The sequence below is a fragment of the Belonocnema kinseyi genome, chromosome 4, assembly GCF_010883055.1.
Source record: "Belonocnema kinseyi isolate 2016_QV_RU_SX_M_011 chromosome 4, B_treatae_v1, whole genome shotgun sequence".
NCBI classification, from domain to species: domain Eukaryota; kingdom Metazoa; phylum Arthropoda; class Insecta; order Hymenoptera; family Cynipidae; genus Belonocnema; species Belonocnema kinseyi.
In genome coordinates this window covers 139,214,169-139,221,027 of record NC_046660.1, presented here as the reverse complement: position 1 = coordinate 139,221,027, position 6,859 = coordinate 139,214,169, and the positions used below count along the sequence as shown (strand labels likewise).

The 6,859-nt window shown below is 32.9% G+C and overlaps 1 protein-coding gene across 6 annotated transcripts in view; it reads left to right on the top strand.

Annotated features, from left to right (window-relative positions):
* The window catches only part of LOC117170592 (2-(3-amino-3-carboxypropyl)histidine synthase subunit 1), a 194,989-nt gene that overhangs the window by 1,445 nt on the left and 186,685 nt on the right, over positions 1–6,859 (top strand). The gene's annotated exons all lie outside the window — the stretch shown is intronic.

Sequence of the window (6,859 nt, the reverse complement as noted above, 5' to 3'; positions counted from 1 at the left end):
GGGCACTCATATTATCAATCAGAAAAGTAATTTGGTCAAATCCGTACCCAATTATAACAATAATTTTAAAATTTGGTCTCGTCAAGTTGCTTCATTTTTCGTTCAATTAAAAATTATAATAGTTTTGTTGCTGAACATTTTTTTCCCAGTCAAAATAGAGGCCATTTCCATATGAAGGAAAATTTTATTTTTCCGTGACAAAAATTTCAAGTTTATTACAAAAAAGCAGCATTCGCGGGAATTCCTGCTTGGAAGGAGTTTTTTTACATCGAATCATCACCGTTGATGGAAAATCGATTCCATACAATAATCCTAAGCGTCTGCAATCATGGACCATACCAGGCAAATCCGATCCATCGATGTCAAAAAGAAATAAGCACGGTTCAATGATTATGCTGTATATACCCAGGAAAAACAGAACCGATAAAAATCGAGTCGGTTTGAATTGCGTATCTGTCATTGGCAGATTGAAAGAATGAAAATGCAATCGGTTTGCCACAATTGTAATCGAACACCTTGGCGCGGTACTTTAAATCTGCCATTCCACATTTATTAAAATGCTTAGTCAATAGAGTTGAATGAGGCTGACTAACCTGAAATAATTCCTATGGGCATTCTACGATTCATTAATGTGCACATGAATGGGTTGAGATTCAATATGAAATGGAGTTGTTAACAGATCACATCCAATAGTAAAAATACGATGCACACACAGCAATTTTCAATAAGCGTCTGTCTGCCAAATATCTATCACCTTAGGTTATGTTTAATTGAGTAGAATATGTAGATTAAAATTTTAAAGAATTAATTCTTTCTAATGAGAAGTATGAAGGAATTAGGAAAATTCTGATTGAACAAAAATGAAAGAAATTCGAGTTAAATAGTATTGTTATATATTATAATTGATGCGACAATTTATTTCTAGATTTAATGATTATTTAGTTGTAATTCTCTTTTTACAATGGTTTCCAATAGATTATCTTGTGCAAAAATTATAAGATTTATACTGAATTAAGCGTCAGTGGCATTCAATTTATTCAATGCATATGCTAATGGCTGCAGGGAGTCCACGTGTTAGAAACGCACTCTGCAATTCTTTTATATCCATTTGCATCGCAAACATCCAAATGTTTCGAAATTCGATACCCGCATTTTTGTTAAAGGTAATTTCTATAAAATAAAACGAGAGTGATAGTTTTTGTGAATTTAATATAAACGTAAATGAAAAGAAAAAATTCAGTTTTTGTCGTGCAAAATATATAAATAAATTTTCGACATTCAGATGTGTGATGAAAATATGTGAAAAGCAATGTTTAACAAAATATTAAAATGCCTGAAAATAAATAGTCTATAAATGAAAGTAGACTACATGTTTGCCAGGATTTTGTTAAATGTTGCCCGTTTAACTAGTTTTTAATAAATAATTTAAACTATTTAAATTAATCATTTTCTATCGTAACTATTGTTCCTCTATTGGTTAATGTCAATTCATAGTCGCTACTGAATGGGTACGAGAAAAAAATTACGTGGCCGATTAAAAAAGCCGGTATCTCATTCGAAACTCACTGTAATCTATGGGCGAGTATCTGGAATTCCAGTGACAAATACGCTATTCAGAACACCTCAAAACCAATTCAAATGCAAGTGAATGGATTTTTGTTTGCTGGGTAGGTGGTATAAAAAATGTGTGGTGTGTTATGAACACCTTGAACCGTCCAATACCATCACGGGGGATCGTTAACGACTGCAGCCACTCTGTCCGAAACGGCACTATGCCTGTTTCATCAGTAGGTTATTGTTTATAAGATATTAGTAATAAAACAATTTTATAAATAAATGCTTGATATATGCTAAATAAAAATACTATGCTTGTTTATAATAAAGAGTAACCTAATAATACCGTTCGCTGCAAAGCACGCTTGGAAAAATAATCATTTAAAATACCTATAAGATCACTGAAGGATGTAGGTATAAAGTTATTGAAAGAAATATTTTCCGCACACACCCACAAGCGATTTCACTGGTTATAATATATGATGATACGCTATCCGCGAGAGAAAATGGATTCTAAATACAACTGAAAGCAAGAGAAGATGAGAAAAAAAAAACAATTCGAAATTCAAGAACCACACCAACAATAGGATAAGGGAAAACTCTATAGAAAAAGAGGAAGGACCCGAAATGAAAAGATCAATTCATTTCCGTTTCGAACTTTTCAAACATCAAAATTAAATTTTAACACCGGAAAATATTGCAGCATGGTAGATTAAGAGGGAAAAGAAATTCCAACACAGTCATAGCCCCACTGATCGTCGCTCATAATTCTGATTATCATCTTAGATCGTTCTTTAATGATCAAAGGCATCCTCTTCTGAAGTAAGTTCTCCGCTTCCCCTTTGGCACTCAAAATGTAGAATAGTGCGTCACAGCAGTAACAGATGCTGCTTCTGTTTATGGAGAAAACAATCAAGATGGGTTCATAAGAACATGGTTGGGATCAAGACAAAAATTACCGAGGATGGAAATAAGCAAGTTTTAGCGCGTCGAGGGCGCGCGACTATTGGTTCTCGCGCTTCGCGCTCGACAGTATACTTATCTCGGGCTTCGCGCTCGATAATGTATTTACCTCGCGCTACGCGCTCGTCTTTTCTGCACAGACTATTTAAAACTAAAGGTAAAAGTATCGACAACAGTAACTTAATGTTTGTGAATTCTCTTTTGTTAAAGCTCCTTCGGCTTTACCGAACACATTCTCATCACGTACCTCGTGCTTCGCACTCGAGTTTATCCCTGAAATTTTATATCATTCCCATAAATGTATATTATTATAATTCGTAACTTGCATTGGTATTAAAATAGACGAAATTTCATTGTCCCGTTTAAAAAAAATTTGAAAATATTTTTTGCAATTCATTTTGAATTCACCCTAAATTATTATTAGTTTATCCTAAATTTCTTTTACATTCTTCTAAATTTTCTCAATTCTATTCATTCGATTAATTGTTTTAAAGCTTTTATTTCATTCATCTTGAAATCTTTAAAACTCACCCTAAATTTGGAGGCATTTGTTCAAATTCTTTTGAAGTTTCCTTAGTGTTTCACTAATTAATTTGAAACTCATTTTTGAATTTATTGAATTATGATTGTACGAAATATATAACTGACATAGTTATATAGCTACGTTTTGGAACATACGCCCTTATGAATTTTTTAATTTGTCTTGTGCCGTTTTTCCAAACAGTCAATTTCATTATTTATAATGTTATTTTTTACGATTAAAACGAAAACCATGCGTTTTATCAAGAAATTATTTCAAAAATTTTTTTAGATTTTTTTGGGTTAAACAACCTTTCTCTTATATCTTGTGTCATTTGACCAAAAATGTATTTTTTTTTATCTTTAATGTGGTTATTCACGATTAAAATAGAAACTACCAATCATATAAAAAAACCATTATTAAAAATTGTGTCCTATAAAAAAGTGATTAATAACAAATTTGTAGATATTTTTTGGGTGCATAATGTTTGCCTCATAGTTTTTTCCTACCTTGCATAGTTTGACAACAAAATTAATTTTTTATTACTTTTTGTTTAATCCAAATTTAAATTATCAATTTTCTGAAAAAATTCAAAAAGTTGTTATGATAATCTTGTACGGCTGTCGAAAATTAACATTTTACTTTTCAATCACTATGAAGAAGTGTACAGAGAATTTTTGAATCATGAAAAAATGTCTCGAAAACTTTCAAAATACGCTCGCTTTTAGAATTTTTATCCAAAATGGCTGGCCAACGAACTTGGCTTAGGACACTAAAAGATTATACCAAAGGCCAATCTAATAGATTATTTTGTTCAAAAGTTATCGTACTCATAAATAGACAGACATAAAGAAAGACAGACACATTCGTAAAAACCTGTTTTTCGGATTCAAGCAGTCTCATACGTGAATTTTTGACAAAAACTGGGAGGGGGTCAAATTTTACACAAATCTAATACCTTGTCTGATTAGAATGTATTAGCATGAAAAAATAACAAATTATTAATTAAATTTGTTGAAACCCCACACACGAGACGAAAAAGAAATTAAATGTCAAAAGTTGTGATTAGAATGTGCCCAAGAAGCGGGGGGATTTTTTTGTTTTTTACTGTTAATCATGTTTTTCATGATTAGAGCCAAAACTATACTTCCTTTCAAAAAGTGGTTGATAACAAATTTGGAGATCTTTTTCAAATGCACAATTTTCATGTCTTCATAGCATAGTTTGGCCGAAAAATGTAATTTTTGGATTTTTCATAATTTTATATGCTGTCAAAATATGAAATTTTAATTTTTCAAAAAAAATCAAAAAATTGTTATGATAATCTTGCAGGGTATTCAAAAGTAACGTTTTTCTTCTCTTGACTTTTTTTCATATCGTGCGTTATTTGGCCTAAAATGTACATTTTCATGTGTTTTTTTGAAATTTTGTAAATGCTATAACTCTGGTTATTTTTAACATTATGAAAAAAGCCATTAGTATAAATTGTTCGACTTTTTGAATACTATGAATAACCGTACAGCGAATTTTCGAAAAAGTGGTCTCAAAAATATTCAAAATGTGCCCACTTTTTGAATTTTTATCCAAAATGGTTGGCTAACGAACTTGACCTGTAGTTTAGGACACTGAACGAGTGTACCAAAGGCCAATCTAATATGTTAATTTTTTCAAAAGTAATCGTGTTCACGGACAGACAGACAGGCATACAGAAACGTTCATAAAAACCTGTTTTTCGGATTCAGGGGGTCTCAAAACGTGGACATTTGACGAAAATGGGGGGGGGGGGGGGGGGGGGGGGGGGGGGGGGGGGGGGTCAAATTTTACACAAATCTAATACCTTCTCTGATGAGAATGTAATAAACTACCTGTCGGGGTCGTGAAAATTATTTTTAATATTGCATTTTGCATGGTTCTAAATCGGCATTTCGGTTTTTCTTGGAAACGACTAGTATGCAAAAATAAGTGAAATAAAAAAGATGCATTGAATATATACGTAGAGGAAATGATATATACTCAGAGGAAAATGGGAGAAACCTATTTTTCTTGTATATTTTTCGTGTTGGTAAGATCTTAACATTAATCTACTGAAATTTTTGTTACATTCTCATAATTTTTTATTAAGGCAGTATTAGAATTGTCAGAAAGTTCACGCCTCAGTTTTCAACGGGTCTCCACGTTTTAAGACCCCCTGAAGCCGAAAATAAAGGTTTGGCGATGGCGTATGTCTGTATGTTTTTCCGTCCGTAAACATGATCACTCTAGAAGAAATGAATGGATCAAGTGGAGCTTTGGCACACTTTTTTGGATCCTAAAAGAAAGAATTCGTTATTCAGCATTCCTTCACCAACGGTTATGGTTTTATTTATCGAAAATGCTATCCAAAAGTCGAATATTCTATTTTTACGCCAAGCGATGACACATATAGAAAAAGTTTAAGAGAGGAATTTAAGTTCTTAAAAATAGTTGAAATTTTATTTTTGACCCTTTTTTGGTAGGACTCGTTTCTTTTTGGTTCCATTCATCGTAAATGAATAAGTAGAAAATTCTAATTTTTGGCCAAATTACGACAGATAAGTGAAAAAGTTCAAGGGAAGAATTGTAGCTTTAAAAAAAACTAAGATTTTCCCCTTAATCGTTTTTTGATAAAACTTGATATTTTAGTTTGGCTAAGAGGTACTTCATTATTCGTATGCGGGCATAGCCGGACTCGTATCCTGATAACCTGATAAGTATACCCCCACTATTGCGTCCAGCGCGTTACCCCTCATTTGCTTTTATCAAACGAACTTTTTTTTTTAATCTCTTGGAAGCTATCAAATAATATCCTAAATGAGGCGAGTGGATGTACTTAAAATAATGTATCCTTATCAGGACAAAAAAGGCCCTTTTCAGGGCCAAAACATTTTTTTGACGAATGATTAATAGATTGTTCTGATTCATGTTTTTTTTTTTCTGTTACTCTTTATGTTCTATAAATGTTCATTTTGGTTTTATTTATCGAAAATACAATGAAAAAAATGGAAAATTCAAATTTTGAGCCAAATGGTGCGAAATATGGAGCAAAGGTTTTCGACGAATTTCAGAATTAAAAAATTCTTATACCGTTTTTTGACAGAACTTGTGATTTTTAATTTATGTATCGAAATTGATGTGCAAAAAGCGAAAGTTCCAATAATACTCCGATAGACGTATTATCAGTCTAAATTGTTAATAAAAATAGGCTTGAAGAGCCTGATCTACCCTCATGGAAAGGTCCGTTTAGTAATTGGAGACGCACTCTTGGATAAGCAGGAGTTTATTGAGTAAAATCATGGGAATTATCTTATAAGCAATAAAGTAATAATCTTAACCGAAACCACGCACATATATCGCATTAATAGTAATCGCGTTTACTCGGATAGTTTCGCTGGCTACACGCTTCTTCCGACTCTCACGATCAACGCTCTTTATGTCATTACTCGTCTCGAGTGTTCGCTGACGAGAGCCTCTCCTGCATCTCTCCGCATGCGCTGCGTTCTTCTCCCCCTTCTCTTCGACATTTCAACACTTTGCGAGACTACAAATGACAAAAAACTTTTCAAAACGCTAACATTCGGCCATCCAATCGATTAACTCGGCCTCGAGTTAAAAAGACAAAGGTTATTTTAAAAATGCTTTACAGGGGAAAATCTTAATAACTCACATTCACTCCGCTGAGGTGAGCGCCTGTTTTGCTTTAGTCGTCCTGACTCATTTTCTACATTATTTATTTCGAGATCGCTCTCGCAGTTAAAATTTGAATTACTTTCTAATGTTAATGCTCTTTCTCCGTCGCTTGGGGGG